Source organism: Oncorhynchus masou, chromosome 24, assembly GCF_036934945.1.
Source record: "Oncorhynchus masou masou isolate Uvic2021 chromosome 24, UVic_Omas_1.1, whole genome shotgun sequence".
NCBI classification, from domain to species: Eukaryota; Metazoa; Chordata; class Actinopteri; order Salmoniformes; family Salmonidae; genus Oncorhynchus; species Oncorhynchus masou.
Window position 1 is genome coordinate 25793887 of NC_088235.1, and position 12167 is coordinate 25806053.

At 39.4% G+C, this 12167-nt stretch overlaps 1 protein-coding gene across 3 annotated transcripts in view; it reads right to left on the minus strand.

Moving 5' to 3' along the window:
• LOC135511952 (ras-related C3 botulinum toxin substrate 3-like) overlaps nt 1–12167 on the minus strand; it is a 49254-nt gene that overhangs the window by 14370 nt on the left and 22717 nt on the right. The window lies entirely within an intron of this gene.

Consider the following 12167-nt stretch of genomic DNA (forward strand, 5'->3'; position numbering starts at 1 on the left):
CTCTGTGTAATAGTAGACACCTAATATACAGCTCTGTGTATAGCGTAGAAGCCTAATATACAGCTCTGCGTAATAGTAGATGCCTAATATACAGCTCTGCGTAATAGTAGACGCCTAATATACAGCTCTGTGTATAGCGTAGACGCCTAATATACAGCTCTGCGTATAGCGTAGACGCCTAATATACAGCTCTGTGTAACAGTAGACGCCTAATATACAGCTCTGTGTAATAGTAGACACCTAATATACAGCTCTGTGTAATAGTAGACGCCTAATATACAGCTCTGCGTAATAGTAGATGCCTAATATACAGCTCTGCGTAATAGAAGATTCCTAATATACAGCTCTGTGTAATAGTAGACGCCTAATATACAGCTCTGTGTAATAGTAGACACCTAATATACAGCTCTGTGTATAGCGTAGAAGCCTAATATACAGCTCTACGTAATAGTAGATGCCTAATATACAGCTCTGCGTAATAGTAGACGCCTAATATACAGCTCTGTGTATAGCGTAGACGCCTAATATACAGCTCTGTGTATAGCGTAGACGCCTAATATACAGCTCTGCGTAATAGTAGACGCCTAATATACAGCTCTGTGTAATAGTAGACGCCTAATATACAGCTCTGTGTATAGCGTAGACGCCTAATATACAGCTCTGTGTAATAGTAGATGCCTAATACACAGCTCTGTGTAATAGTAGACGCCTAATATACAGCCCTGTGTATAGCGTAGACGTCTAATATACAGCTCTGCGTAATAGTAGATGCCTAATATACAGCTCTGTGTAATAGTAGATGCCTAATATACAGCTCTGTGTAATAGTAGAAGCCTAATATACAGCTCTGTGTAATAGTAGACACCTAATATACAGCTCTGTGTAATAGTAGATGCCTAATATACAGCTCTGTGTATAGCGTAGACGCCTAATATACAGCTCTGTGTATAGCGTAGACGCCTAATATACAGCTCTGTGTATAGCGTAGACGCCTAATATACAGCTCTGAGTAATAGTAGACGCCTAATATACAGCTCTGTGTAATAGTAGACGCCTAATATACAGCTCTGTGTAATAGTAGACACCTAATATACAGCTCTGTGTAATAGTAGATGCCTAATATACAGCTCTGTGTAATAGTAGACGCCTAATATACAGCTCTGTGTAATAGTAGACACCTAATATACAGCTCTGTGTAATAGTAGACGCCTAATAAGCGTAGACGCCTAATATACAGCTCTGTGTAATAGTAGACGCCTAATAAGCGTAGACGCCTAATATACAGCTCTGTGTAATAGTAGACGCCTAATATACAGCTCTGTGTAATAGTAGACACCTAATATACAGCTCTGTGTATAGCGTAGACGCCTAATATACAGCTCTGTGTAATAGTAGACGCCTAATAAGCGTAGACGCCTAATATACAGCTCTGTGTAATAGTAGATGCCTAATATACAGCTCTGCGTAATAGTAGACGCCTAATATACAGCTCTGTGTAATAGTAGACGCCTAATATACAGCTCTGTGTATAGCGTAGATGCCTAATATACAGCTCTGTGTAATAGTAGACGCCTAATAAGCGTAGACGCCTAATATACAGCTCTGTGTAATAGTAGACGCCTAATATACAGCTCTGTGTAATAGTAGACGCCTAATATACAGCTCTGTGTAATAGTAGATGCCTAATATACAGCTCTGTGTAATAGTAGACACCTAATATACAGCTCTGCGTATAGCGTAGACGCCTAATATACAGCTCTGTGTAATAGTAGACGCCTAATATACAGCTCAGTGTAATAGTAGACGCCTAATATACAGCTCTGTGTAATAGTAGATGCCTAATATACAGCTCTGTGTAATAGTAGACACCTAATATACAACTCTGTGTAATAGTAGACGCCTAATATACAGCTCTGTGTAATAGTAGACGCCTAATATACAGCCCTGTGTAATAGTAGACGCCTAATATACAGCTCTGTGTAATAGTAGACGCCTAATATACAGCTTTGTGTATAGCGTAGACGCCTAATATACAGCTCTGTGTAATAGTAGACGCCTAATATACAGCTCTGTGTAATAGTAGACGCCTAATATACAGCTCTGTGTAATAGTAGACGCCTAATATACAGCTAAGTGTAATAGTAGACGCCTAATATACAGCTCTGTGTAATAGTAGACGCCTAATATACAGCTCTGTGTAATAGTAGACGCCTAATATACAGCTTTGTGTATAGCGTAGACGCCTAATATACAGCTCTGTGTAATAGTAGACGCCTAATATACAGCTCTGTGTAATAGTAGACGCCTAATATACAGCTCTGTGTATAGCGTAGATGCCTAATATAGAGCTCTGCGTAATAGTAGACGCCTAATATACAGCTCTGCGTAATAGTAGATGCCTAATATACAGCTCTGTGTAATAGTAGACGCCTAATATACAGCTCTGTGTAATAGTAGACACCTAATATACAGCTCTGTGTAATAGTAGACGCCTAATATACAGCTCTGTGTAATAGTAGATGCCTAATATACAGCTCTGCGTAATAGTAGATGCCTAATATACAGCTCTGTGTAATAGTAGACGCCTAATATACAGCTCTGTGTAATAGTAGACACCTAATATACAGCTCTGTGTATAGCGTAGACGCCTAATATACAGCTCTGCGTAATAGTAGATGCCTAATATACAGCTCTGCGTAATAGTAGATGCCTAATATACAGCTCTGTGTAATAGTAGACGCCTAATATACAGCTCTGTGTATAGCGTAGACGCCTAATATACAGCTCTGCGTAATAGTAGACGCCTAATATACAGCTCTGTGTAATAGTAGACGCCTAATATACAGCTCTGTGTAATAGTAGACGCCTAATATACAGCTCTGTGTATAGCGTAGATGCCTAATATAGAGCTCTGCGTAATAGTAGATGCCTAATATACAGCTCTGCGTAATAGTAGATGCCTAATATACAGCTCTGTGTAATAGTAGACGCCTAATATACAGCTCTGTGTAACAGTAGACGCCTAATATACAGCTCTGTGTAATAGTAGACACCTAATATACAGCTCTGTGTAATAGTAGACGCCTAATATACAGCTCTGCGTAATAGTAGATGCCTAATATACAGCTCTGCGTAATAGAAGATTCCTAATATACAGCTCTGTGTAATAGTAGACGCCTAATATACAGCTCTGTGTAATAGTAGACACCTAATATACAGCTCTGTGTATAGCGTAGAAGCCTAATATACAGCTCTGCGTAATAGTAGATGCCTAATATACAGCTCTGCGTAATAGTAGACGCCTAATATACAGCTCTGTGTATAGCGTAGACGCCTAATATACAGCTCTGCGTATAGCGTAGACGCCTAATATACAGCTCTGTGTAATAGTAGACACCTAATATACAGCTCTGTGTAATAGTAGACGCCTAATATACAGCTCTGCGTAATAGTAGATGACTAATATACAGCTCTGCGTAATAGAAGATTCCTAATATACAGCTCTGTGTAATAGTAGACGCCTAATATACAGCTCTGTGTAATAGTAGACACCTAATATACAGCTCTGTGTATAGCGTAGAAGCCTAATATACAGCTCTGCGTAATAGTAGATGCCTAATATACAGCTCTGCGTAATAGTAGACGCCTAATATACAGCTCTGTGTATAGCGTAGACGCCTAATATACAGCTCTGTGTATAGCGTAGACGCCTAATATACAGCTCTGCGTAATAGTAGACGCCTAATATACAGCTCTGTGTAATAGTAGACGCCTAATATACAGCTCTGTGTATAGCGTAGACGCCTAATATACAGCTCTGTGTAATAGTAGATGCCTAATACACAGCTCTGTGTAATAGTAGACGCCTAATATACAGCCCTGTGTATAGCGTAGACGTCTAATATACAGCTCTGCGTAATAGTAGATGCCTAATATACAGCTCTGTGTAATAGTAGATGCCTAATATACAGCTCTGTGTAATAGTAGAAGCCTAATATACAGCTCTGTGTAATAGTAGACACCTAATATACAGCTCTGTGTAATAGTAGATGCCTAATATACAGCTCTGTGTATAGCGTAGACGCCTAATATACAGCTCTGTGTATAGCGTAGACGCCTAATATACAGCTCTGTGTATAGCGTAGACGCCTAATATACAGCTCTGAGTAATAGTAGACGCCTAATATACAACTCTGTGTAATAGTAGACGCCTAATATACAGCTCTGTGTAATAGTAGACACCTAATATACAGCTCTGTGTAATAGTAGATGCCTAATATACAGCTCTGTGTAATAGTAGACGCCTAATATACAGCTCTGCGTAATAGTAGATGCCTAATATACAGCTCTGTGTAATAGTAGACGCCTAATATACAGCTCTGTGTAACAGTAGACGCCTAATATACAGCTCTGTGTAATAGTAGACACCTAAAATACAGCTCTGTGTAATAGTAGACGCCTAATATACAGCTCTGCGTAATAGTAGATGCCTAATATACAGCTCTGCGTAATAGAAGATTCCTAATATACAGCTCTGTGTAATAGTAGACGCCTAATATACAGCTCTGTGTAATAGTAGACACCTAATATACAGCTCTGTGTATAGCGTAGAAGCCTAATATACAGCTCTGCGTAATAGTAGATGCCTAATATACAGCTCTGCGTAATAGTAGACGCCTAATATACAGCTCTGTGTATAGCGTAGACGCCTAATATACAGCTCTGCGTATAGCGTAGACGCCTAATATACAGCTCTGTGTAACAGTAGACGCCTAATATACAGCTCTGTGTAATAGTAGACACCTAATATACAGCTCTGTGTAATAGTAGACGCCTAATATACAGCTCTGCGTAATAGTAGATGCCTAATATACAGCTCTGCGTAATAGAAGATTCCTAATATACAGCTCTGTGTAATAGTAGACGCCTAATATACAGCTCTGTGTAATAGTAGACACCTAATATACAGCTCTGTGTATAGCGTAGAAGCCTAATATACAGCTCTGCGTAATAGTAGATGCCTAATATACAGCTCTGCGTAATAGTAGACGCCTAATATACAGCTCTGTGTATAGCGTAGACGCCTAATATACAGCTCTGTGTATAGCGTAGACGCCTAATATACAGCTCTGCGTAATAGTAGACGCCTAATATACAGCTCTGTGTAATAGTAGACGCCTAATATACAGCTCTGTGTATAGCGTAGACGCCTAATATACAGCTCTGTGTAATAGTAGATGCCTAATACACAGCTCTGTGTAATAGTAGACGCCTAATATACAGCCCTGTGTATAGCGTAGACGTCTAATATACAGCTCTGCGTAATAGTAGATGCCTAATATACAGCTCTGTGTAATAGTAGATGCCTAATATACAGCTCTGTGTAATAGTAGAAGCCTAATATACAGCTCTGTGTAATAGTAGACACCTAATATACAGCTCTGTGTAATAGTAGATGCCTAATATACAGCTCTGTGTATAGCGTAGACGCCTAATATACAGCTCTGTGTATAGCGTAGACGCCAAATATACAGCTCTGTGTATAGCGTAGACGCCTAATATACAGCTCTGAGTAATAGTAGACGCCTAATATACAGCTCTGTGTAATAGTAGACGCCTAATATACAGCTTTGTGTATAGCGTAGACGCCTAATATACAGCTCTGTGTAATAGTAGACGCCTAATATACAGCTCTGTGTAATAGTAGACGCCTAATATACAGCTCTGTGTAATAGTAGACGCCTAATATACAGCTAAGTGTAATAGTAGACGCCTAATATACAGCTCTGTGTAATAGTAGACGCCTAATATACAGCTCTGTGTAATAGTAGACGCCTAATATACAGCTTTGTGTATAGCGTAGACGCCTAATATACAGCTCTGTGTAATAGTAGACGCCTAATATACAGCTCTGTGTAATAGTAGACGCCTAATATACAGCTCTGTGTATAGCGTAGATGCCTAATATAGAGCTCTGCGTAATAGTAGACGCCGAATATACAGCTCTGCGTAATAGTAGATGCCTAATATACAGCTCTGTGTAATAGTAGACGCCTAATATACAGCTCTGTGTAATAGTAGACACCTAATATACAGCTCTGTGTAATAGTAGACGCCTAATATACAGCTCTGCGTAATAGTAGATGCCTAATATACAGCTCTGCGTAATAGTAGATGCCTAATATACAGCTCTGTGTAATAGTAGACGCCTAATATACAGCTCTGTGTAATAGTAGACACCTAATATACAGCTCTGTGTATAGCGTAGACGCCTAATATACAGCTCTGCGTAATAGTAGATGCCTAATATACAGCTCTGCGTAATAGTAGATGCCTAATATACAGCTCTGTGTAATAGTAGACGCCTAATACACAGCTCTGTGTATAGCGTAGACGCCTAATATACAGCTCTGCGTAATAGTAGACGCCTAATATACAGCTCTGTGTAATAGTAGACGCCTAATATACAGCTCTGTGTAATAGTAGACGCCTAATATACAGCTCTGTGTATAGCGTAGATGCCTAATATAGAAATCTGCGTAATAGTAGACGCCTAATATACAGCTCTGCGTAATAGTAGATGCCTAATATACAGCTCTGTGTAATAGTAGACGCCTAATATACAGCTCTGTGTAACAGTAGACGCCTAATATACAGCTCTGTGTAATAGTAGACACCTAATATACAGCTCTGTGTAATAGTAGACGCCTAATATACAGCTCTGCGTAATAGTAGATGCCTAATATACAGCTCTGCGTAATAGAAGATTCCTAATATACAGCTCTGTGTAATAGTAGACGCCTAATATACAGCTCTGTGTAATAGTAGACACCTAATATACAGCTCTGTGTATAGCGTAGAAGCCTAATATACAGCTCTGCGTAATAGTAGATGCCTAATATACAGCTCTGCGTAATAGTAGACGCCTAATATACAGCTCTGTGTATAGCGTAGACGCCTAATATACAGCTCTGCGTATAGCGTAGACGCCTAATATACAGCTCTGTGTAACAGTAGACGCCTAATATACAGCTCTGTGTAATAGTAGACACCTAATATACAGCTCTGTGTAATAGTAGACGCCTAATATACAGCTCTGCGTAATAGTAGATGCCTAATATACAGCTCTGCGTAATAGAAGATTCCTAATATACAGCTCTGTGTAATAGTAGACGCCTAATATACAGCTCTGTGTAATAGTAGACACCTAATATACAGCTCTGTGTATAGCGTAGAAGCCTAATATACAGCTCTGCGTAATAGTAGATGCCTAATATACAGCTCTGCGTAATAGTAGACGCCTAATATACAGCTCTGTGTATAGCGTAGACGCCTAATATACAGCTCTGTGTATAGCGTAGACGCCTAATATACAGCTCTGCGTAATAGTAGACGCCTAATATACAGCTCTGTGTAATAGTAGACGCCTAATATACAGCTCTGTGTATAGCGTAGACGCCTAATATACAGCTCTGTGTAATAGTAGATGCCTAATACACAGCTCTGTGTAATAGTAGACGCCTAATATACAGCCCTGTGTATAGCGTAGACGTCTAATATACAGCTCTGCGTAATAGTAGATGCCTAATATACAGCTCTGTGTAATAGTAGATGCCTAATATACAGCTCTGTGTAATAGTAGAAGCCTAATATACAGCTCTGTGTAATAGTAGACACCTAATATACAGCTCTGTGTAATAGTAGATGCCTAATATACAGCTCTGTGTATAGCGTAGACGCCTAATATACAGCTCTGTGTATAGCGTAGACGCCTAATATACAGCTCTATGTATAGCGTAGACGCCTAATATACAGCTCTGAGTAATAGTAGACGCCTAATATACAGCTCTGTGTAATAGTAGACGCCTAATATACAGCTCTGTGTAATAGTAGACACCTAATATACAGCTCTGTGTAATAGTAGACGCCTAATATACAGCTCTGTGTATAGCGTAGATGCCTAATATAGAGCTCTGCGTAATAGTAGACGCCTAATATACAGCTCTGCGTAATAGTAGATGCCTAATATACAGCTCTGTGTAATAGTAGACGCCTAATATACAGCTCTGTGTAACAGTAGACGCCTAATATACAGCTCTGTGTAATAGTAGACACCTAATATACAGCTCTGTGTAATAGTAGACGCCTAATATACAGCTCTGCGTAATAGTAGATGCCTAATATACAGCTCTGCGTAATAGAAGATTCCTAATATACAGCTCTGTGTAATAGTAGACGCCTAATATACAGCTCTGTGTAATAGTAGACACCTAATATACAGCTCTGTGTATAGCGTAGAAGCCTAATATACAGCTCTGCGTAATAGTAGATGCCTAATATACAGCTCTGCGTAATAGTAGACGCCTAATATACAGCTCTGTGTATAGCGTAGACGCCTAATATACAGCTCTGCGTATAGCGTAGACGCCTAATATACAGCTCTGTGTAACAGTAGACGCCTAATATACAGCTCTGTGTAATAGTAGACACCTAATATACAGCTCTGTGTAATAGTAGACGCCTAATATACAGCTCTGCGTAATAGTAGATGCCTAATATACAGCTCTGCGTAATAGAAGATTCCTAATATACAGCTCTGTGTAATAGTAGACGCCTAATATACAGCTCTGTGTAATAGTAGACACCTAATATACAGCTCTGTGTATAGCGTAGAAGCCTAATATACAGCTCTGCGTAATAGTAGATGCCTAATATACAGCTCTGCGTAATAGTAGACGCCTAATATACAGCTCTGTGTATAGCGTAGACGCCTAATATACAGCTCTGTGTATAGCGTAGACGCCTAATATACAGCTCTGCGTAATAGTAGACGCCTAATATACAGCTCTGTGTAATAGTAGACGCCTAATATACAGCTCTGTGTATAGCGTAGACGCCTAATATACAGCTCTGTGTAATAGTAGATGCCTAATACACAGCTCTGTGTAATAGTAGACGCCTAATATACAGCCCTGTGTATAGCGTAGACGTCTAATATACAGCTCTGCGTAATAGTAGATGCCTAATATACAGCTCTGTGTAATAGTAGATGCCTAATATACAGCTCTGTGTAATAGTAGAAGCCTAATATACAGCTCTGTGTAATAGTAGACACCTAATATACAGCTCTGTGTAATAGTAGATGCCTAATATACAGCTCTGTGTATAGCGTAGACGCCTAATATACAGCTCTGTGTATAGCGTAGACGCCTAATATACAGCTCTATGTATAGCGTAGACGCCTAATATACAGCTCTGAGTAATAGTAGACGCCTAATATACAGCTCTGTGTAATAGTAGACGCCTAATATACAGCTCTGTGTAATAGTAGACACCTAATATACAGCTCTGTGTAATAGTAGATGCCTAATATACAGCTCTGTGTAATAGTAGACGCCTAATATACAGCTCTGCGTAATAGTAGATGCCTAATATACAGCTCTGTGTAATAGTAGATGCCTAATATACAGCTCTGTGTAACAGTAGACGCCTAATATACAGCTCTGTGTAATAGTAGACACCTAAAATACAGCTCTGTGTAATAGTAGACGCCTAATATACAGCTCTGCGTAATAGTAGATGCCTAATATACAGCTCTGCGTAATAGAAGATTCCTAATATACAGCTCTGTGTAATAGTAGACGCCTAATATACAGCTCTGTGTAATAGTAGACACCTAATATACAGCTCTGTGTATAGCGTAGAAGCCTAATATACAGCTCTGCGTAATAGTAGATGCCTAATATACAGCTCTGCGTAATAGTAGACGCCTAATATACAGCTCTGTGTATAGCGTAGACGCCTAATATACAGCTCTGCGTATAGCGTAGACGCCTAATATACAGCTCTGTGTAACAGTAGACGCCTAATATACAGCTCTGTGTAATAGTAGACACCTAATATACAGCTCTGTGTAATAGTAGACGCCTAATATACAGCTCTGCGTAATAGTAGATGCCTAATATACAGCTCTGCGTAATAGAAGATTCCTAATATACAGCTCTGTGTAATAGTAGACGCCTAATATACAGCTCTGTGTAATAGTAGACACCTAATATACAGCTCTGTGTATAGCGTAGAAGCCTAATATACAGCTCTGCGTAATAGTAGATGCCTAATATACAGCTCTGCGTAATAGTAGACGCCTAATATACAGCTCTGTGTATAGCGTAGACGCCTAATATACAATAGCGTAGACGCCTAATATACAGCTCTGTGTAATAGTAGACACCTAATATACAGCTCTGTGTAATAGTAGACGCCTAATATACAGCTCTGCGTAATAGTAGATGACTAATATACAGCTCTGCGTAATAGAAGATTCCTAATATACAGCTCTGTGTAATAGTAGACGCCTAATATACAGCTCTGTGTAATAGTAGACACCTAATATACAGCTCTGTGTATAGCGTAGAAGCCTAATATACAGCTCTGCGTAATAGTAGATGCCTAATATACAGCTCTGCGTAATAGTAGACGCCTAATATACAGCTCTGTGTATAGCGTAGACGCCTAATATACAGCTCTGTGTATAGCGTAGACGCCTAATATACAGCTCTGCGTAATAGTAGACGCCTAATATACAGCTCTGTGTAATAGTAGACGCCTAATATACAGCTCTGTGTATAGCGTAGACGCCTAATATACAGCTCTGTGTAATAGTAGATGCCTAATACACAGCTCTGTGTAATAGTAGACGCCTAATATACAGCCCTGTGTATAGCGTAGACGTCTAATATACAGCTCTGCGTAATAGTAGATGCCTAATATACAGCTCTGTGTAATAGTAGATGCCTAATATACAGCTCTGTGTAATAGTAGAAGCCTAATATACAGCTCTGTGTAATAGTAGACACCTAATATACAGCTCTGTGTAATAGTAGATGCCTAATATACAGCTCTGTGTATAGCGTAGACGCCTAATATACAGCTCTGTGTATAGCGTAGACGCCTAATATACAGCTCTGTGTATAGCGTAGACGCCTAATATACAGCTCTGAGTAATAGTAGACGCCTAATATACAACTCTGTGTAATAGTAGACGCCTAATATACAGCTCTGTGTAATAGTAGACACCTAATATACAGCTCTGTGTAATAGTAGATGCCTAATATACAGCTCTGTGTAATAGTAGACGCCTAATATACAGCTCTGCGTAATAGTAGATGCCTAATATACAGCTCTGTGTAATAGTAGACGCCTAATATACAGCTCTGTGTAACAGTAGACGCCTAATATACAGCTCTGTGTAATAGTAGACACCTAAAATACAGCTCTGTGTAATAGTAGACGCCTAATATACAGCTCTGCGTAATAGTAGATGCCTAATATACAGCTCTGCGTAATAGAAGATTCCTAATATACAGCTCTGTGTAATAGTAGACGCCTAATATACAGCTCTGTGTAATAGTAGACACCTAATATACAGCTCTGTGTATAGCGTAGAAGCCTAATATACAGCTCTGCGTAATAGTAGATGCCTAATATACAGCTCTGCGTAATAGTAGACGCCTAATATACAGCTCTGTGTATAGCGTAGACGCCTAATATACAGCTCTGCGTATAGCGTAGACGCCTAATATACAGCTCTGTGTAACAGTAGACGCCTAATATACAGCTCTGTGTAATAGTAGACACCTAATATACAGCTCTGTGTAATAGTAGACGCCTAATATACAGCTCTGCGTAATAGTAGATGCCTAATATACAGCTCTGCGTAATAGAAGATTCCTAATATACAGCTCTGTGTAATAGTAGACGCCTAATATACAGCTCTGTGTAATAGTAGACACCTAATATACAGCTCTGTGTATAGCGTAGAAGCCTAATATACAGCTCTGCGTAATAGTAGATGCCTAATATACAGCTCTGCGTAATAGTAGACGCCTAATATACAGCTCTGTGTATAGCGTAGACGCCTAATATACAGCTCTGTGTATAGCGTAGACGCCTAATATACAGCTCTGCGTAATAGTAGACGCCTAATATACAGCTCTGTGTAATAGTAGACGCCTAATATACAGCTCTGTGTATAGCGTAGACGCCTAATATACAGCTCTGTGTAATAGTAGATGCCTAATACACAGCTCTGTGTAATAGTAGACGCCTAATATACAGCCCTGTGTATAGCGTAGACGTCTAATATACAGCTCTGCGTAATAGTAGAT